Source organism: Pinus tabuliformis, chromosome 1_1 (assembly GCF_031772625.1).
Source record: "Pinus tabuliformis cultivar Carrire ecotype Pingquan chromosome 1_1, CPIR1, whole genome shotgun sequence".
Lineage (NCBI taxonomy): Eukaryota > Viridiplantae > Streptophyta > Pinopsida > Pinales > Pinaceae > Pinus > Pinus tabuliformis.
In genome coordinates this window covers 890,167,095-890,191,050 of record NC_142297.1, presented here as the reverse complement: position 1 = coordinate 890,191,050, position 23,956 = coordinate 890,167,095, and positions in this window count along the sequence as shown.

Sequence of the window (23,956 nt, the reverse complement as noted above, 5' to 3'; positions counted from 1 at the left end):
CATCAATATAATAAGGGGGTTGTACTAATAACAATAAGGGGTTACACTAGTAGTATAGGGGCCTAACAATAAGAGGTTGATCTCATATTGAATCTCGAATATCATACCATTAATGTATCTTACAACTTTCTCAACATCCTCCTCTACATGACCAACTCTAATATTCAATTTGTAAAACTCCTTAGTGTATTCTATGATTGGCATAGACTTTTATCTAAGATTTTTCAACTGTTTAAAAATATTTGGATGACAATATTTGGGTAGGAATTTACCTTTAAATTTTTCCACCATTTTGGACTTCTCTTTCCTCTTTCGTTCTACCTGTACTACATCCCACCACAACGTAGCATGGATTTTTAGTGTGGTCACTACACACTTTAATCTCTTACCTTCACCGACATCTTCATAATCAAAATACTTATTTAAAGCATTGATTCAATCCATTAGCTCATCAACATTCAAGTTACCTTCATACATTGGTACCTCCATTTTTGGTCTAATAGTCATCTTCACTATCATTTTCAACATTTTCTCTTCTACTAATTCTTCCACTTCTTCCTCACAGAAAGATTCTTCCTCTACTTCACTCACAGCTCTTATGTCAGGTCCACTCCTCTGTGTAGTCTCCATAATTTCCATTCCTTACTGAAGGCATCTTACCTCCATTTGCAAGGCTGTATTTTCTATAGGATATATTAAAAAAATGTCTACATGAAATTATTTTATTATTTTTTTCTTAGGTGGCTATTTTTGAGTTGATATTTCCTCTAATGCACCTAAATCAAAGAATCAACGTAATACAAAAGAGGGAAACTAATGTGCTACCCAACACTACTAGACTATTCAGTGGTAGGCACCTAACCTCCTCTACAACAATAGAATAAATTTGTAGATGTCCACCATGGACCTGAAAATCTGATGGATGGATCACATGAGGCTTGATATATCTCTAAGTGTAGGAAAGCTGAATATCAACTGCAACCCCATAGGGGACATCATAGAACTACGAAAAATCCTCCCCTCTCATGGATAGGCTAGCGATAAATTATATTTCCTCCTTAGTGTGCCTATAACACACCCCAAGACCGACACTGAAAGCTTTCTCCTGGGAAATCCATCGTCACATCAAATGCGGCAATAAGACATAGTGTGCCTTCAGGGATGTAACCTCATCATATTACTTGAGGATGCCTACATTCCTCAAGAGTGCTCAGGTTGCTATAGTAATAGGGAGAGGGTATAAATCCATTTCCTTGTCTCTGGCCTACCATGTTCGGACCATATTGTATGGGTCTGCCTACTGCTCCTACTCCTGCTGCTACTCCCTGTGCTGACATCTCTGCTACATGATTGGAATATAAAATACATCAGCCTCATACATGAAATACAATTTTTTATATTAAATTAAACATGTATTTATAAATATGGAAACATAACTTTCAATTAATAATAAAAAGTTCACTAGTGCGCTCAAAATGAAGTCATGCACTAGTGCTGATGCGATTTAAACTATAACCACACTGATATAAGTGCGCACATAAGTATGACAAATTGTTGTTGATTCACAAATTTAACTTTTGATAGAAATGCAACATACTTGTTTCCCAATGCGTTTTCATTTACAAAATGCACTGGAACAATGGTGGTGTGTTATGTTTACGCACTGAAATGTGGTGCATCTGTAAATTTATAGGATACACCGCTATCGGTCTGAGTCGAACATATTGAGCGCATTGCGCGACGAATTTTTTTTCAAAAAATGTGGCAAAGTTAACCTAATTTTCAATTCTAATATGCTAAAAAATTAAACTAGAAAGAATAATAGACATTACCTGGACATTTTGTCGTCGGGGAAGCATTGTAGACACAATGTAGAATTTTTTTTTAGCACGGTTTAAAAATGTGTAGGTTTTAACCCAGTACAAAAATTACCTGCATACGAATTCTAAAATATAGAAAATAAACAATGCAAGAGCATAACACATAAAACATATATACACAAATATTTTCCCTTGGATCCCAAAACCGGGACTACCAGCTTGATTTTTCATTATGTTCCTTTCAATGTTATAATACATATTTGTAAATGCCAAAGCATCCAATACCATGGACTGAAAACCATCGCGTCCAAAACCATGGATCGAAAACCATCGCGTCCAAAACCATGTGCGAAAACCATGCACAAAACCATAGGTAGGTTCGCACAACCTAATATAGGGTCCAAAAAAAAATTTCCCCGGACGTTGCCCCGGACCTCGTAGAGGGGGGCTACCTGCCCCCATCAAACCCCCCTGTGACCCCCCCACTACGCAATTGGCACAACGAAGGGGGGCCTCCTCGCCCCCTCTAACCTCCTGGTTAACTATGTTGGCTAGTTGTGGAAAGAATATAACACAACCCAACATTCTCCAACTTGTTGTTTTCTTTCCATAGGGGGCCACATGAGAGCTTAGTCATTTATCCAACCCTGCAATGCCCATTGTTTCTCTACACCAAGAGAACTTCTCAGAGCTCACAGATTTTGTCAATGCATCTGCAGTATTCTTCAAAGTGTCCACCTTTACCAGCAACACCTTCTTGTCTTCTATCATATCCCTCATAAAGTGATACTGAACATCAATGTGTTTTGTCTTTGAATGATAAGCAGGGTTCTTTGCCAAGAAAATTGCAGTTTGGCTGTCACAGTCTATCCTTATAGCTCCACTACTAACCCCATACTTGAACACAATCTCTGCAACCAAATTGCTTCCTTGCTTGCATGAGTGGCTGCCATGTATTCTGCCTCTGTAGTTGATAGTGCCACTATAGATTGTTTCTTACTCATCCAATTGACTACACCTCCAAATAGGTTAAACACATACCCACTTGTAGATCTTCTTTGATCCAGATCTACAGCCTAGTCTGCATCAACAAAGCCACAGATATCCAACACTCTGTCCAATCCTAGTCTTCCTTGGTAGCACAAACCATAAGCACTAGTGCCACGCAAATACTTGAAAACCCACTTCACTGCTATCCAATGCTCCTTTCCTGGTTTTGACATAAACCTGTTCAATACTCCCACTTCATGTGCAATGTCTGGTCTAGTACAGACCATTTCATACATTAGGCTACCGACTGCACTTGCATATGGAACACGGGACATGTCCTCTTCCTCTTCTTGTGTCTTGGGACACTATTCAACAGATAACTTTACACCTACATGAATAGGAACCTTCACTGGTTTACTATCCTGCATATTAAACCTCTGCAATATTGTCTTGACATACTTCGTCTGGTTTAACTAGAGCTTCCTCTTTTCCCTATCTCTTTTAATTTCGATGCCCAAAATATAGTTTGCAGCACCAAGACCTTTCATGTCGAATTTGGAGGAATTGGGTCTTCAAATCTTGGATAATTTCTTTGTCATTTCTAACCAACAACATATCATCCACATACAAGACCAGATAAATAACACAGTCACCAATTAATTTAAAATACACACAGTGATCTGCCTTGCTTCTAGTGAAGCCAAGTCCCCGTATAAATGTATCAAATTTCTGATACCACATCCTTGGTGACTGTTTTAACCCATACAAAGACTTCTTTAACTTGCATACTAGTTCTTTCTTACCCTTCACTGCAAAGCCTTTGGGTTGCTTCATGTAGATCTCCTCTTCCAGATCCCCATGAAGAAATGTTGTCTTCGCATCTATCTATTCTACCTCAAAATCAAAAGTAGCAGCAACAGATAAAAGTAATCTAATAGAAGCTACCTTGGCAATAGGAGAAAAAATATCACCAAAATGAATTCCCGACACCTGGGAATAACCTTTTTCTACCAACCAAGCTTTGTATTTCTCCACCTTTCCTTCTGCATTTGTCTTCTTCTTGAACACCCATTTGCTGCCAATGGATTTCCTTCTAGCCGGCAACTCCACTAGATCCCAAACCTCATTTTTGTGCAAAGATGCCATTTCATCAACCATGGTCTCTTTCCAGAGTTTTCCATCCTTTGAATCTACTGCTTTCTTCACAGTTCTCGGATCATCATCAGTAATAGATAAAGAAAAATTTGAATAGAAAGCAGATGGAATATACCTTTCTGGTTTCCTTCTTTCTCGAACTGATCTTCTCACCCCCGAAGTTTGTGGTTCTTCATCTTCTGATTCCTCTTTTTTTGTAGAGTTTGATTCTTCCTCCTTAAGCACAAACTCTATCTTCTCAGGTTCCTTTGGTTGGACTTCATATTTAATAACATCTTTCACCTCTCTGAACACCACATCTTGGCTATACACAACCTTCCTTGTTATTGTGTTCCAAAGATTGTAACCCTTTAAACCATCCTTATACCCAATAAAGATGCACTTTTCAGATTTATTATCCATCTTGGTTCTTTTCTCATTTGGAACATGTACATATGCATCACATCCAAAAATACCCTCAGATGTGAAAGAGAGGGTTTCTTACTAGTCCATATCTCTTTTGGAGTCTTATCCTCCAACGCTAATGAAGGTGATCTATTGACCATGTAACATGCTGTCTCCACTGCCTCTGCCCAGAATTCTTGTCCTAACCCGACACCACTGAGGATGCTTCTTGCCCTTCCCATCAACGTCTTATTCATTCTTTTTGCAAATCCATTTTGCTCAGGTGTGTATGGAGTAGTCTTCTATCGTGCTACACCACACTTCTTACAAAATTCTTCAAATTCCTTGCTGCAAAACTCTCCACCGTTATCTAACCTCAACACCTTTTCTCTGTATGGTTTTCCACCAGAGCCTTAAATTCTTTAAACTTGTCAAAGACTTTCGATTTCTTCTTAAGGAAATATATCCATGTATTCCTTGAGAAGTCATCTATAAATGATACATAGTACACAGACTTACCCAGTGATGGAACTATAAATGATACATAGTACATAGACTTACCCAATGATGGAACCTTCACAGGTCCAAACACGTCACTGTGCACAAGCTCTAATGTCTGTTTCGCCCTCTTACCACCATAGGGGAAACTCACCCGATTTTGCTTCCCATATACATAATTTTCACAGAAATCAAAATCCAGAGAGCTATTACTCATACCTTCCACCATACCTTTACCATGAAGTATTCTAAGGCCTTTCTCTCCAATATGTCTAAGTCTTTGATGCCACAACATGGTCTTCTCTCCAGAGACCACTAGATTTTCTACTCCACTTTCAGGAACCACAGAACTATTGCACCCATCAACAATAGTGCTACCTTGTAGCTTGTACAAAGTTCTAATCCGAACTCCCTGAATCAATACCAGTGCTCCCTGAACCATCTTGCAGGTATCCTTCTCGAACACTGTTTTTACACCTGCATCATCCAGCTTGCTTGCGGAAATTAGAATTCTGGCCAATGCAGGAATATGCAGAACACCGAGAAGTGTTCTAACCCTTCCACCTTGCAGCTTCAACTTTACTTTTCCACAACCAATGATTCTAGCCTTCTTGTCATCCCCCAAGAAGACATCACCACCATCATATTTCTCATACTCGTAGAACCACTCTCTATGGGGAGTGAAGTGAAAGGATGCACCTGAGTCAATCAACCATGCCTCATGATCTACACGTGTACTTGAAGAAGCCAAGTACACATCCCCACCTTCATCTGAGGTGGTTTTCGCCTATGTAGAAGGAGCATCATCAGATCCCTTTCCTTTGCCAGGAGCTTTATATTTACAGTATTTTTTGTAGTGCCCTTCCTTTCCGCATTTCTAGCACACCACCTTTACAGGTTTTCCTGGAGATTTAGATCTCCCTCTAGATTTAGATCTCCCACTCGATGACTTATTTTTGTTTCTGTTTTGGGACCGTCCTCGTACAGACAAGGCATCACCATTCTGGCTCTCCATATTTTCCGTCTCATCTCCTCCACCAGCAAGGATGAGACTATTTCATCAAACTACAAGGTAGTTGCATTGCTACCTATTGCAACAACCAGACTATCCCATGAATCTAGTAGAGAACACAACAAACTGATGCACTTATCTTCATCTGAAATTTTAATATCAACAGATAATAACTGACTTACCACAATATTCAATGAGTTCAGATGCTCTGTCACCAAGTCTCCATCTTTCATCCTCAGGTTATACAACTTTTTCCGTAGGAACAGTTTATTCACTAGAGGCTTAGATTGGTACAAAGTCCCTAACTTGTCCCACAAAGCCTTAGCCATAGCTTCCCCTGATACATTCAACAATACTGAATGTGAGACACACAATCATATTGTGCTCTTTGTCTTCCGATCCAACTTCTTCCATTCTTCATGAGACATTCCTGGTGGTTTAGTACCCGAATCTACCACGATCCATTGATCTTTATCCACCAATAAATCCTCCATCTTGAGTTTCCACAACTTAAAAATATGACCATTAAATTTCTCAATCTCTATCTTTCCACTACTCGCCATCTTCTTTCACCACTAGAATCGATCCCGTAGATCTCCCACTGAACAGGGTCTACCACAGGCCCGAGCAAAACCCCTCAGCAACAAAGGCGTCCCCTTGAAGCCAAAACAACTCTGATACCAAATGTAGGTTTCAACCCCATACAAAAATTACCTGCATACGAATTCTAAAACACAAAAAATAAACAATGCGAGAGAATAACACATAAAACACATATACATAGAGATTTTCCCCTGGATCCCAAAACCGGGACTACTAGCTTGATTTTTCATTATGTTCCTTTCAATGTTACAATACATATTTATACATGCCGAAGCATCCAATACCATGGAACGAAAACCATCACGTCCAAAACCATGGACCGAAAACCATCGCGTCCAAAACCATGTGCGAAAACCATGCAAAAAACCATAGGTAGGTCTGCCCAACCTAATATAGGGTCCAAAAAAATTTTCCCGGGGTGCTGCCTTGGACCCCGTAGAGGTGGGCTACCCGGCCCCGTCAAACCCCCTAGATAGGGGGGGCTGCCGCCCCCTGTGACCCCCCCATTGTGCAATCGACACAATGAAGGGGGGCTCTGCCCCCCGTCTAATCCCTTGGTTAACTATGTCAGCTAGTCATGGAAAGAATATAACACAACCCAACACATAGTATGGAAGGATGGTGAGCAAGAGAAGCACCGACATCGGGGCGCTTGCATGTGGCAAGAGTGGCACTAGTGCTTCAGAGCTCTCCCACACTATGGATGGTAAAAATGAAAAATATGGCCATGAGGTTTTTTTTTTTTATTAAACCCTCGTCTGGTGTGTTTTTATAAAAGCACCGGTGCAAGATATATTCAGAAGTGCCACATTTTTTTAATTAAAATTTATCACGGTGCTTTTTTCGAGATGCCTCAGGGATTTTCTATACAGGTATCGCACCAATGCTTTGTTTTTACTATAGCACCACTCTTTTCTAGAAATAAAAAACTGCCTATCGGTGCGCTTTAGAAGATGTCCGAGGGAATTTTGATAAGTTTACTGCATCATAGTGTCATTGGAAAATAACATCGCATTTTTCTGAAATTTAAAACTACAACGATGCTCCTTAGTGGTATGCATCTAGACGTTAGACTAGATGAAGGACATTGGTGCTATTGATGATTCAAGCACCGTGTGTTGTGGTATTTAGCGCACCTCATTTTTTTTTTTTATAAAAATAAATTTTCTCGATGCACCATGTTATATGCAACACCAATGCTTGTATTGATAGTAAAGCACCAGTGCATATGTAGATTTTAGATGCACCATCTAGAAAACATCTGCTAAAAATCCACTTGCCCACCTCCACTAGTGACCTCCGCTACAAATGGATTTTTGGGCTATTTTTATAGGGGCTTCCTCAAAAATCTCCTTTAAAATGTCTTTTCAATATAGTGGGTACTTCGAACATATTTGGCATGGATTAAGCAAATTCTAGCTGGTGAATCCAAGGGAGCCACTTTGTGTGAGCAATTACTAGTGTACAAGGCAAGGAACCAATCCCCATTTGTACTCCCTTCATAAACACCCGTCATACATTAGAACCCTATCTCAGTGCCACTTGTAACTTTTTCTTGGAACTTAAAAGCATGCATCATGTATGGGATGGATTAATAATCAATTTAGGGATGGATTTTGATGGGAAAATTATCTATCACAAGGTGATTTTCCCATGAAATACAATTAAAAAGTTTGCAAAAATGTCAAAATCCTTTGTTGAAATTGTAAAGACTAGTCGATAAGTGTGAAAACCGTCAAATTTGACAGGTGGGTCTATTTTGAAATTCCAACCCTAAATCCACCTCATTGATTTCTATTATGTAATAAAAGAACTCTGACATCATGAAAACATGTGGAGAAATGTGCCACCCTTGTGTAGATGCTAGTGAAGAGTATAGACATTTTCACAAAAAGATCCTGAAAGAACCCTATGACATATGGAGAGCCATAGGTTGACACCTCAGAATCAAAGATCCCAGTATTCATGATCCATATTATTATTTAATCTCTATAATATATAAAATAAAACAATTTTAATATTACACCAAAAATACGCATATCCATTTTGGAATATGGCTTCTAAAAATTTAATTTAATAATAAATAATTAATAGGTGGATTGTAGGGATTTAACCCACAAAATATTTTTTAGTAGTAATTAAGGATAGAGGGTAGAGATTTATTTGTAAGGTAGTCATGTCCCTTTTTGCTTCTCAATTTATTTAAAAAAATGTCATGTCCAGATTCAATTTCTAGTAGGTTTTCATTTGTGGCATTGAATTCTTAGTGCTAGTGCATTGGTCATGAAACCATTTAATATGTTCTCTCGGGTAAAATCACACAACTTAGGAAACAAATTGTTCACCAAACCAATTTATGTCATTGAACTCTCAGTGCTTATGCATGGGTCATGAAACCATTTAATATGGTCTAACCGAGAGACTTAAACTCTTTTACAATAGGTTTATTTATGGCATTGAACTCTTAGTGCTTATGCACGGGTCAAGAAAGCATTTAATACACTTTCTATGAAGAGACTTGAACCCGGTAAAAAAATTGTTCACCAAACCACTCGAGCTAATGTCCTTTTACTTTTAAAAGGAGCACATGGAGGAGCGCTATTCACTTATGTGTGCATGGGTCAAGAAGCCATTTAATATAGTCTCTTTGGATGCAACCACATGTTTGAGAAAGTTTTTATTTATGGAATTGAACTCTTTTCCAATAGGTTTATTTATGGCATTGAACTCTTAGTGCTTGTGCACGGGTCACCAAACTATTTCATCTGATCTCTCTAGATGCAACCACATGTTCGTCCAATACCTCAAGGTGACCCCATGGATCCAAGAATTCCCTCTGGGAATTGAACCTTGCCCAATGGTTAATAACTCCTAGCTTTCCACAATTAGATCCAACCCCTTTTAGGTAATTCTTTTAGTAAATAATAATAATAATAATTTTATTTATTTATTTATTTATTCCTGGCTCTCTAACCTAATATTGAAGATATGTTGTAATGTCATGTCTTATTATGTTATGTAAACATTTTGAGTCGGTTAAATTACATAAAATGAAAAAATAAAGAAAAGTAAAATAAAATTAATAATTATAAATATAATTATAGTTAATTATATTTAATAATTAAACGAGACTAGACCCATCTCAACTTTGGATCTACAAAGGGTCGAGAGAGATCAAATCTTTTGAAATGCAAAAACTCTTTTAGAGTGAAAAGAGATTTTATCACTTTAAACCCTTGGATCCAAAGTTAAGATAGATCTAAATTAATTTTAATTTTAATAATATGAAATATATTATAAGATAAAAATATTAGTACCTACCATAGATTAATGCCTATTGATATTTAACAATTATTTAATTTATATGATAATATTAATATAAATATATAGAAATACAATTTATTATTATTATTTTATTTATTTAAATATATATTTTTCTTTTTACAATAAGATTGTTTATAAAATTTTATGGTTAAATTTGAAGAAAGTAAATTTGGAAAGTGATCCACAATTTTCATTCCATTGAAACAAATATTTAGAATCACGAAATGTTGACTCCAATACGATATTTTGTTGGAGTCAACATCTTTCACCATTAATGATTTAAGACATTCACTCCAATACCATGAACATGGTACATAATTTTCCAATTTTGAAAAATAATTCTACTCTACTATATTTAAATAATGAACATTGTAAATCAAATAATTCTACTCTAATATAATAATTTTCCAATTTTGAAAAATAATTCTACTCTAATATAATAAAATAATGAACATTGTAAATCATTTTCCAATTTTACCTTTTTCCTATTGGAATTGTTATCCTATTTTATTCGATCAAATGTTTAGTCACCTTTTCTACGACTTCCTTTTAACTTGATCGATTACTAAGATGGTCAAACCTTCTTCGTTATAGCTTAATTAATTTGGTACGATAATCAAACGAATAGATGTCATTGGGAAAGCGTTCAACAAATGATGTCCGGGAAAAAATGTCAAACCTCCCCATGATAAACAATATTTTTATTTATTTTTCTCACTAAGCCCCTGATCTTCTAAGGAATTGGGCTCCTCCTATTGTCCTTATATATTTAAATAATTCTGAGCATTTAGAAGTACAGACAATCTTTCTTAATAATATTTTTTATTATCGATAAACATTATTTATTCAGTGTTGTTTTTGTATATTCAAATAACTGACTGTCATCATGTAAATATATCATATTAAAAAAGAGTAATAAAGTAAACCATCAAACTTAACCATCTAAAATTATTAATTTATAAATTTTTTAAATCATATAATTATCCAACTTTAAATATTTTAATTTAATATTTAATTAATTCTTTTCTAATTTACAATTTTTAATTAATTATTAATTATTAATTTGAATTTTAAATAATTATTAATTTATTATTTTAGGAGAAAAAAAGAATTCATCCGGTACCCGGCATGACTCATGGACTGATTGAAGGGCACACCCTTGGGTGGACTTCTCATGACCGAGACCCAGAGATGGTCTTGATGGACGCTTTGGTGGAGAAGCTATGATGGAAGGGACTCGTGATGATGATGGACTTCTCATGGCCGAGACCAAGAGATAGTCTTGGTGAACCTTCGGTGGAGGAGCTCATGATAATATGAGATCGTTGTGACTTTTGGACATCATATGGGTGACTTGGAGATGAGACACTTTGAGGTGATGGGGTCACAATGATGATGATGATGGGTTGAGCCGAGACTCAACTTCTTTTCACACATGATGATGTTGGATAAATGTGGCTGATCATTTGTAGCCAACATTTCGTGGACAGCATGTTGCAGATGAGATGGATGGAGTTCATGGACCTGAGCATGGATTATGGGAGTTGATTCTTGATGAGTCAGGGATGTGGCAGGATGCTTTGAGGAACAACCGATGGTGGCATGAGGATGTACATTCTCATAGTTTGGACGCGACGGTTGGATTAGCTATCCAACTAGTTCAGATATGGAGGCCGGCATGTACAGAGGTGTGTTACCATTTGTTGGAGTATCATGGCAGCAGTTCACATGAGGACAACACATGGTGATTGAGATGACTTCCCGTTGATATTGATCTTGGTGGAGAGCTACCAAGATGAGATGTTGTCGAGGACGACAACGTCTTCAGGTGGAGGAGAATGTGACGCCCTCGGATCTCGGGCAGGCGTGCACGATGGCGCGAGCGCCCCGTGCACGACGACGGGCGCGTTTTGGCACGACAATGGGCGAACCTCCGACACTTGGACGAAGAACCGAAGCTGAGGTGCGGTCACCAAAGCTGCGGGTAGGTGGGCGAGATGCAACGAAGTTGATGGGCGCAGGTTCTACGGTTCTACAGGCGAACGCGGCACGACCACTCGACAAGCGGGTGCGGATACCCGACAAAGGCAATGGAACTGCAGGGCGGTGCGACGAACAAAGTTGCAGTGCTGAACGAAGATATAAAGACGCATATTATATGATGGATTGTATGCACATATATATATGTGCGTGGGCTAATTAAAATATAATGTGCGGGAATAATAAACATTTATGCGGGACTTATATGTACAATGGAACGGCCATTAAGCATATGAATAACGCATATGATGGAAAAATAAAAGTGCAGCGATATATATAAATATATCACAGCTTATACGCATATGTGGAGTGACATGTGGATGTAAGCGGATGATTAAAAAAAGAAATAGAAATATAATAAAAACAAATATACGTGGCCTTACGTGCATAATGGGTCGGCCATGAATAATGCACCCATTATAACACAAAGAGAGCGTATATGCGATGAATAAAATAATTATGGAGTCAAGCCGACACGTATATGGGCGTATTATCATGATTTGGAGGAGTCGGCCTTATGGAGGCACGCGTCCCTTGGAGAGATGATGCACATATATGTATGGCATGAATAATGAAGATCTAAGCGTTTATATGAATAAGATAATTGGTTAGTACATGTTATATCGGTTTAAGAAGAAGTTGATATCGGTTAATGCTCGGTTATCTTGGCTAAGGCGTAGCCCATAAACGTACACTTGGTCACAAGTGAGGTTCGGTGGTGCCGCACCCCGCCCAATAAAAGAAAAAAAGATTGGGGGCGTGACACCCCCATGTCGCCGCTGGCAACACAGCATCCTCTCAAAACCACGAGATTCCGGTGCCTGATGTCATTAATAATTTTCACTTCGTTTAAGAAATCTGCATCTCCTTCGGCAGAGCAGTTCTTGATTCTCTTCACGGCGATCCTCTGTCCATCGGCAAGCGTTCCGTTGTACACCGTCCCGAATCCCCCTTGACCGATGCGATTGGCCTCGCTGAAATTTTGGGTCGCGGCTTTGATCTCCTGGATGCTGAACCACACTGCGCCCGTGTTGCGTCTGACCCTGACGGTTGTTCTTAAAAGGTCTCTGTTCCGCCTTATAAACTGCCGGTGCGCAGCGCCACGGTTCCTCCTCTCCCGAAGTAGATAAACTATCACAAACGCCGAAACGGAAACGACAATAATCGCAGCTGCCGTACAAGTGGAGATCAAAATAGGGGTGGAAATAGGAGTTGCCTGCCATGGTCGTGTCTGCCGGGTTCCACTAATAATCACGTGGTTTGATGTAAGCTCAAGAAAATCCTTTTATTCAACCTGTAGTAAAAACTTTACTGACGTTCCATCTGCTTGACGTTACATTGATGACACTTAAATGCAGAGGCTTGCATGACGTTCAATGCCACTGATTACAACGATTGCGGCTGATAGATTTATTTTAGTAATTGAATATTCGAGATGCAAACTACTTTTGAACTCAAAAGAGATTTGAGCTATTTTTGGCAATAATATGGATATAAATTTATTCTTATTTTTATTAAAATGTTGAGATTAAAGTAATGAGGAGTAATGAGATAGAAGATTCAGATATATCTCAAAATTATAATTCCTTTCTTTTAGATTTTTACATTTTAATGGTAGAAAATGTTAAAATAAAATATTTATAAATATTTTGATTGTGAAATAAATTATGATTTTTAGGCTTTATATGTAAATAATACCATGGTAAATTTGAGATAAATATTGATAGTTAATCTTGTTATATTATAAGTATTAAGTTTTTATGTGTTTATTAATTAAATTTATATATAATTACAAAATTATATTAGTAGATTTTTAAATTATTGTTAGTTTAGCTTTGACCAATATAACTTATAATATTTAATTTTTAAAAATATTTTTTTTTATCCATGAGCATCATAACATTTTTATGTAATATTTGTATTCCATGCAATTTCTAGAAGTTTAATTTAGGTTGAGTGAATGTGAGGTGTTTTTTTTTAATAAATGGTTTATTAGCCAAGTGTAACTTCCAATCATCCCTAGTTTGAGAGGTAACTTTTGGATAGGATTTGCTTTTCTATTTTGTTGATTTAGATCCATTTTTATGGATCTAACAAGATATTGGTGTAACTAAAATTTGTGGCCACATTATTTATAGAAAGGATTGCCTGTGAGAGTAGGGCAGGGAGAGAGCGAGTGTGTTAATTTCTTATTTTTCAAAAGTTTTGCACCGAATGAATAATTATCGAGATGCATAAAGGAGCCAGAGGAGCACATAGGGCCGAGAGGAATTGATTGGGTAGAGACAGAAATAACTCGGGAGAGGCCTACAACTTGTCCACTTAAGCGCCAGGAGGAGATCGCCAACAGACGAGAGTGGGAGACAAAAAAATCTCCATCAACCGAAGTTGTCAACCTTGGAGGTAAAAACCTGGAAGAACAACTTGGGAACCTAGATCTAAGTGATTAGGAAGAGTAATGTCGAGTTGACTAAGCATCGGGTAGACATGGCTAGCTGGGTCCGCCCGAAATTCATACGGGAAGAGCCAACCAAAACCCAAGTAGATGCGACCAGGAAGGAAGGGACTATGTTTAAAACCTAATTATATGTGACCGATTAGAAAGAACCGGGACACGTCACCCCGATAGTGAGAATTGGAGGGAGAGCATCTACGATTTCATATTACAATAGGCCGATGACCCGTAGGTTTGGTGAAACTCGAAGATATCATATGGAATATAGAACTTCATCATTGGGTTGGAATAAAGTAGGGGGAGCCCACCGGGCTGCTGCCTAACCCGACTATAAACTTTGAGGGCTCCCAGGCTACATGTAAGGCTTTAAAGGTCAGGACACATTGGTAGGATTCTCCCGCTATTTCTTATTTTCCCTTTATGAATGTTACCCATGCTTGGCTTATACATGCAGAGTGTATAGCACTAAGTAGCAATGTTTGGTAAATACATGCTTAGTGTATAATGTTGCTTCGAAGGTTGAAGTTAAGATTTTTGGCTCTAAGGGCTATTGTACAAAATTTTGACTCTGGAGGCTATACTAAGCACATTTCACTAAGGGAACCAACTCGTAAGGGGGGGAAATTATGAGAATATAATGGTAGATTTGCATCAGGTGCTACCAAAGTAGTAAGATCTCTAGAAGAAGTAAGTAAAGTTTTATTTAATTAATTGCAATTTATTATGTGACTGGACTATTTGTCAAAAATAGCATTTGGAAATGGAAGAGGTAGAGGTCGAGGAAGAGGTTGATTAGATACAAATGCAGAGTTAAGGGACAAAGTGAGGACTCTTAGGTGAAGGCTAGAAGCCATGGAGGCTACCAGACAACATGATCACACAGGAGATACCAGTGAGGAAGAAGATTCGTTGATGACACTAATGTAAATTGGCCTCATGGGGACAAGAAATTGAGTAACTTCCTAGACCACCTTAACAGTTTATCTAATGACATCAAATTCACAATGGAAGTAGAAGAAAACAATAGTATCTCGTTCATGGACATTCTCCTCCTTAGAAATAAAGATGGATCACTTAGTCATAAGGTATTCAGAAAGAAAGCACACACTGATACTACCTTCATGGGGAATCTCACCATCACCCAACTCAAAAGATAGGGGTACTCAAAACCTTCTTCACTAGAGCTTTAAGAATATCTTCCACCAATCATGTTGAAGAAGAAATTGAGTATTTAAGAAAGGTATTTTTAGACATTGGGTATAAAAATAAAGACATCATTAATACCATCAAAAGAGCTAAAACCAAAAATCAAGTTAGACCCCTTGCATCATACTCTCAAGATTCTAACAATAATGCCTATCTGCCTTTCATTCAAGGAGTCACTAATAAACTTGCCAAGGTTCTCATAAATAAAGGGATCACCTTCAGCAAAAAGGTGTTTACAAAGTCATGTGTTTGTGTGGGAATTGTTACATTGGAGAGACCGAGAGGTCCTTTAAATAAGGCAAAAAGAACATGGTGTTGACATAAAATATAGGAGAACCAAGTCTTCGGCACTTGTAGAACACTCAACCAAGACATGTCACCACATACACCTTGAAGACTCTAAAATAATAGCTAAAGAGGAGCATCAATGCAAACGAAAATTTCAGGAAGCTCTTGAAATTATAAACCATCCTCAAAATCTGAATAGAGATGGAGGCCTGGAAGTAGGTAGAAGTTGGATTCATGTACTTAACTCAAAACACTTGAAATCTCATCCATAACTAAACCTTATACAATTTCACCTTTTCCATGTCATATCCATCTTCCTCATTCTCATCTTCCTCTTATTCATCTTCCTGACCTCCCTTCCCACATCCTTCCATTCCTCCTTTAATTAATTTTGCTAACTTATATTAAGAAAAATTCATCCCTTTAATTATAATATACTAATATCTTATTAATATTAGGTTAATTCTTTAAATATAACTACTAACTTTATTCCTTAGTATAATAATAACTTTCATCAATTATTATTAATCCTTATCATTTAATCCCCTTAATATATCTTTAGTATTAATAGTTATATTCCATCCTTATAATTATTATTAATAGTGGCTTAAATTAGTATAATGTTTATTAATCTAGCTAATAATATAATTATTATATTATTAATTAAACTTCATTATTAGTAATAATTATTATCAATAATGAAGGTAATTAATTCTCATAATAACATATTCTTATCTTTATTAATTCACCATTATTCTAGATATAAGCTTTATTAATAATTATTATTATCATTAGCTATCTCCATTACTAATTATTTCCTCAACTTTTAAACTTTATCTTTGTTCTTTGTTCTTTTTTCTTTTCCTATTTTATTAATGAATTAAGGTCTTTTGGTCACCCATTTCTCTCTGCTCAACCTTCCTTTCACTATTTATTCCCTTCTTCCGCTTTTTTCTCTGTGGATTTGTCCTGATGATGAGTCTTGTTGTAGACTTGAAATATCGAAATAAAAATGAGTATTGTGGTTAATATTATGAATAATCATTCTCAAAAAGAAGAACTTCCATAAGAGAAAGAGGAGAGAGTTGAAGAACCTGAAAAAATTAGCTTTATAAAGTCAGTTTTTGGTCCAGGTTTCATGTCAAAGGAAGAAGTACCTACATACAGTAGCAGTTTGGATCCAAAATAATTAATAGTTTGGATCAATGCCATGAACAAGCATTTTGAGAATGCAGAGGTGCCAGAAGACAAGTAAGTGAGATTTGTTGATACAAAGCTAAAATGACATGTGACTTTATGGTGGGACAGAGTGCAAGAAGAAAGGCCTTAAAGCACAAAGCCAAGATCAAAATTTGGAGCAAGATGACTGCTAAATTAAAACATAAGTTCCTTCCTGAAGGTTATCAATTAATTTTGTTGAGAAAGATGCAGAATCTCAAGCAAAAGGCAATTATTGTGAGGGAGTATATGGTGGAATTTTATAAATTAAATATTAGATCAAGGTACATCGAGGATACACTTGAGAGAGTTGACACGTATATCAATGGATTGCAGTTTGATATTAAAGATGAATGAAGCTTAATGTCCTTGAGATATATTGAGGAAGCATACTAGGTTGCATTGAAGGCTAAGGAGAAGTTGACAAGAAAGAAATATTAGAAGATGAGAACAAGAAGTTTTGGAACAAAAGTGAAGTAGAAAAAGGGAGAAGCTAGCAGCTCAAACCAGAAATCACCATCAGAAAAAACTAGCGATGTGACAGGACAGAGGACTCCTTCAAGAGGAAGAGGCAGAGGTAGACATAAGGTGATATGTTTCACTTGTGGAAAGTTGGGACATTATTCCTTTGAATGTCAAGAAAAAGTTGGAAAATAAAAGGGGGAACATTTAGCAAAAACCAAGCCAAAAACTGAACTTCCAAATGTAGCTAAAGAATGTGTCAACTCACTAGAAGAAGGAGAATCTCTACTCCTGAAGCAAGTGTTGGATGCAGATGAACTCAAGAAAAGAAGAAGGTTATTTAGGAAACATGCAAGAAAAAAGGTAAATGTTGCAAATTAATTATTAATAATGGAAGTATTGATAATTTGGTTTCTACAGAGATGGTGGATAAGTTGCAGTTGGATAGAATGCCACATTTTGCACCATACAAAGTTTCGTGGTTACAAAAGGGACAACAAATGTTGGTGAATGATAAATTCCAAGTGGAGTTCAAAATTGGAAAACATAAAGAACATGTTCTCTTTCATATTGTGCATATGGATACTTGCCATGTCTTGCTTATAAGACTCTGGAAGTGTCACAAAAGAGTGAGTTATGATGGGAGGATGAACACTTATAGTTTTGAGAAGGATGGACAAAGCCATATGTTATTTCCTATAAAATCTAAATGTACCAGAGATGCAATGGCTCAAAGAATATTATTGATGAGTGACAAATAATTGATTACTAATTGTATAAAAAATAGGAAGTAGGAGCAATTAGGTGAAGGAGAGGTGACCAATTTTCCTTCAATAAACCAAAATTTATTTAATTTTGAAGATCAAATGTGTCATGAACAGGTGTAAAAAAAATGTAAAATTAACAGTGCTTTCAATAGAAGAAATGGTCATGTCTGAAGAAGTTTGAATTAATGAACAACAGTTCACAGTTTTAAAGAAAAATTTACAAGAGAATTCGGGAAAGAATGATGCAAGTGATAAAGTAGAAAAGAGTCTTGAATAGGAAGATGACATGGAACAACAAAGCCATCATGTATAGTCACAATTGATCCTTGCAGTTTGATGTAGAAGCATCCGACACTCTTAATCAAATGAGGAATCCAAAGCGGAGCAAGGAGGACATGGACCATCGAAGCTAAACGGGACAAATTCTGTTTTAATAGAGCTAGGTTGATGGACTTAATTAAATGTAATCTGCCATATGTATACGAATAGAGAGATTTAGGGGTTGATGAGGAAATAAAGGAGAGGATTGATCGGATCCTTTCAGTGGTCCGATCCAATATTCCTGTAACGATGAACCTACGTGTTCTATATATATATTGTGAGATAGATAGGGGAGATATAGAGAGACAACGAGAAAATAATAGAAATTGTGTAACAGAGTTAGATAAAATGTAGTCGAGGGGAGAACTGTGACTAAGGCTGAAATGCCTTAGGATGTAATCATACTGTGTATAGTGAATAGATGATGTGTTCTGTGGATTTCCGTGTGTGTTTATGTAATAATGCCTTTTCATGTTATCTCTGTATATATGCTATGATGGCTTAAATCCTGTGTTGCGAGATTGTTGGTCGACCATCGATCACTGTAGGATCAATGACAATCTAAAGATATCATAATGAATTTTTGTATAAGTGTCAGAATGTATTAACAGTGTAAAGACAGGGCATACGACATAGGAACTCGATTAAAGTGTAGAATCCATCAAATGGAAGATGAATGAGAGAATGCAGGAGATCCATTGGATCTCATAGATCAACGTTCATTGCATGGCGGAGATGTGAGGGCATCAATTCGTGAAGAAGTGGTTTCACAATAGGAAGTGGTATTTCAGGCAGCCTCAAAACCATAAGTGGTAAAAAGGACTATTCACCCAATTCCATTCAGTGGAGGACACATAGCACAAGGTTGGAGAGAGGAAACTGCTTTATCAGGTGGTTAATCCCCATGCTTGTTGTCTACCCGAAATCCTTGTGAGCCGTTAGATCCATTGAGTGCAGATCGACGGTGGAGGATTGACATGCAAGTTGTTTGAACGACGATCAGAGATCGGGCCTATCGAAGTTCAGAGGAGTAGTGCAGCTGAAAAGCGAAGGATGAGTGGACCTGATGATAATTATAGATGTGGGCTTATAGATTTTGAAGTCTAGCCCAAGGTTTCAAGCAGGGTTTTCCTTCATTTTTGTGTTTTCTGTGTATTGTGTCAAAATGGTGTGGTCCTGGTTTTTAACGAAAAATCAATTAAGTTGGGTTATTCCGATTTAAATGCTTATGGCCTAAGCAAATGAATAACGGTTCTGATAGATTTGTGGGCCATAACCCACAGGCCTCAGGATCGAAATTTGTAAATGAAAGGGATTTTTCCTTACCCCCAAAATCTCCTTTCATCATTTGGTATCAGAGAAGGGAAAGGTTAAGGGAAATATTTCTTGTGAGAAGAAGGAAGAATGCAAGCAGAAGGAGAAAGAGGTACAGTTGTTGAAGTATGGTGAGTTTATGGTCTTACTGTCGTGCAGAGAATGACAGCAGAAGGCGAGAAGACTTGCAACAACCTAGAGCAAGCAGTGCTCAATTGGTTCCAGAGGAGAGAACAAGAAGGATGCCAACAAACTAAAGCTCAGAGGAGAAAGCTTGGTGAGGTATCATGTAGCAGAGGAAGAATATTACTACAAAGGTTGGTTGCAGTTCATAGAAGATCATGAAGGCAGTTCCACAGAGAAGTGGGTAGAATTGCTAAGGATAAGGAGAAGTATATGACTAGGAGGTTATAAATTTTTGTACCTTGGGAGTCTGATGCAGGAGAATCCGACACTCTTAATCAAAGAAGGAATCCAAAGCGAAGCAAGGAGGATGTGGACCATTAGAGCTAAACAGGGGACAAATTATGTTTTAATAGAGCTAGTTTGATGGACTTAATTAAATGTAATATGCCATATCTATACGAATAGAGAGATTTAGGGGTTGTTGAGGAAATCAAGAAGAGGATTGATCGAATCCTTCCAGTGATCCAATCCAATATTCCTGTAACAATGAACCTGCATGTTCTATATATATATATCATGAGACAGATAGGGGAGATATAGAGACACATAGAGCAAATAATAGAAATTGTGTAACAGAGTTAGATAAAATGTAGTCAAGGGAAGAACTATCACTAAGGCTGAAATGCCTTAGGTTGTATGTTAGGGTCCCACCCTAACCCCCTTATTTATGTAATGGGATCACGTCATAGTCAAGAGTCAATAAAGCCCATATTAATAATTGTAAGTGGTTAATCCGCAATTAATGACGGGACCACAGTTAGTTGCAAATGGGCCGTAGTATTAGATAGATGGTATTAATAAAACCCACGGTATTGGTCCGTGGTATTGCATGTATGAGTCATATATAAAGGATAGAGACTCCCTGCAAGGAGCATCGTGTCTTATTTTGTAATCGAGCTCTGCTCTATTAGAGGTTGCCCCCTCGAAGAGGAAAGTGAACATTACTCTCTGAATAATAAAATCATTGCTATTCTGTGTTCTGGGTATCTTTTCTTCGCATATTCTGTATTTGGGTATCATTTTGCAGGTTAAGAGCATAACAAGTGGTATCAGAGCACTTTCCAGGGCCGGTGGGATCTCCATTTCTTAGCAAATTTTTTTTTGGCTAGAGACGTGTTCTGGCGTCTTTAAACCATGGGATCTGTCGTTGAGCGCATAAACATGCAGATTTGGGGAGGCATGCACGCAGGAAATACAAGAGGTGGTCACGTTTATTGGACTCCCTTGTAACCCCTATGGGTACCCCTTCGAGTAGTAGAGCATTAGACAGAACCGCGCACGGACTGTCTTCCACGTACCCTCTAGGTATATCGGAAGCCCCCTAGGCTCCCTTGAAACCTCGCCATAGATAAACCATCGGTCGTCTTGCGGCTACAGTACACCGAGAACAGCACTCGGAGAGATTACTCGCCCATACGATAGGGTAGTCGGGTTGTACGGCTAAGGGTACGGTCGATCCTCCTTAGTTAGAGCCCTGAAACATTGGGCCGAGTACTACTGCCAGACCCTTATGTATATTGCGATCTGTAGCACCTGACACTCCTCAAGACCATAGTTCCCTTTTTTATCGGGGGATCACACATCATCTCTTCCAGATCCGATTGTGCAAACGGGTGTAGCAGCAGCAGACATTAGTCCCGCAGTCTCGAGTTCGCAGATCAGCCATTCCGATCTATTAGATCCATCAGATCTGCAGCAGCAGTCTGTTCTGCCGCCCAAAGCTATCAGATCCGCCATTCAGATTTCTCAGATCCACCAGATCAAAGTCGTTGTGAAGGGTTCCTATACCAGGGTATAATTTTCGCAGGACTTTTGGCCGACAAGCTGAGCACGGTGGTACCATTCACTTCTTAGTGAAAATTTTTTTTAGGCAGTCCCAATTTTAAAAGAATCAGGTTGGTGTATGGTAGAAACTAGAGCTCAAGCGATGGCCAATGAAAGGATGGACAAACTTGAAGAATCAGTGCAAAACCTCCACATTTAGCTTAGCGGACTATGTAGCATGGTCGAGAAAATAATCCCGAAGGGCAAGGAGCAAGCCCACGAGGAGGCGTATAATGGCAATGGACACAATGAGGGTGAGTCTAGCCACTCTCCTCACGTCTGGCACACCCACCAACAACCTAGTCAGCGACCTCCCAAGTTGGACATGCATAAATTTGACAGTTCTCACCCATCGGCATGGATAGCACAAATGAAGCAGTATTTCAAACTGAATCACATCTTAGATGATGAGACTCAGCTTATGTTGGGGAGCATGTACTTGGACAATGAAAGGTGGCAATGGTGGGAATGGCATCAACGTTGCACTAGACCTTTTAGGACTTGGACCAAATTCACCAAAGCTCTTCAAGACCGCTTTGACAAGGAATCATCTTTTTTGGGTCGTCTTACTAAGCTCCGACAGACTGGTACAACAGATGAATATATTACAGCTTTTGAAGCCTTAGCCTTCCGCACTTGGGGTCTCTCAGACGTGTTCTACACGGAATGTTTTATCAGCGGTCTTAAAGAAGCTATCAAAGCCCAAGTCCTACTGCACCACCCTCCCACATGGACGGAGGCTTGCAAGGTAGCTCGTAACGTGGAACGTGCATTAGCAGCCCAATACAGTCGCCCAAATTTCTCCGCTAAAGGTCACCCCCCACAGGCTCACAATACGACTCAAACACTTAAGGTCCAAAAGGTGTCACCTGCGGAAATGGCTGAAAGAAGAAAGCAAGGCCTATGTTACTATTGTGATGAAAAATACTCCCCAGGTCATAAATGTAAGGAGCCCAAATTTTTTCAAATTGATGCCACTGACTACAGCTCAACAGAGGAAGATCCACCACTTGAGGAACCTGATCCGCTAGAAGAAGACAACCAAAAGGACAATGTCTCTGACGAACCAGTTATTTCGTTGCATGTTTTGGCAGGGATTTCTTCCCCTCAAAATCTCAAAATCAGAGGTTTTATTAAACATCGCCTAGTAGTAGTCTTGATTGATAGTGGAAGTACACATAATTTCATCCATAAAAAAGTTGCAGAAGCAGTGCATTGTTTTGTACGAGCAGTTTCTAACTTCCAAGTTCAAATTGCGGATGGAGGCACAATGAAATGTGAAGGCCACTGTGAAAATTTCAAACTTGAAATGGGGGATTATCAGTTGAAAACCCACATGTTTGCTATCCACATGGGGGCTTGCGACATTGTCCTCGGCGCTGAATGGCTCCGCACTCTTGGGCCAATCACAATGGATTTCCAGGAGTTATATATGAGTTTTAAGAAGAACAACTACACACATACCCTCTATGGACTCCAGGCGGGAACCCCCTCTATCATGAGCTCGCATAGGATGGAAAAATTGTTAAAAAAGGGCAATCATGGAGTTGCAACTCAATTTAATGCCATTCAGGCAGTCGAAACCAAGCCTCTGCCAATTCATCCCGAGATGCAACAGATTTTAAATAACCATATGCCGGTCTTTGATAAGCCTCATGAGCTTCCACCCTCGTGAGGGGAACATGATCATAGCATCACCTTGGTTCCAGGGGCCCAACCCCCAAATGTGCGCCCATATAGATATCCGTTCACCCAAAAGAATGAAATAGAAAAATAAATCAAGGAACTTTTGGAAGCAGGTGTCATTTGTCCCAGCATTAGTCCTTATTCATCCCCAGTGGTCATGGTGCTCAAGAAAGATGGGGAGTGGCGGATGTGCCCCGACTTCAGGGCCCATTCTGGCATCAATTTGGATGGAGGTTTCTATGGATTTCATTACAGGTCTTCCAAAGTCAGGGAACAAGTCAGTCATCATGGTGGTTGTGGACCGACTGTCGAAGTATGCTCATTTCTGCACCCTACCCCACCCGTTTACACAAACTTTGGTCGCTTAATATTTCATGGATCAGATCTTCAAATTGCATGGCAT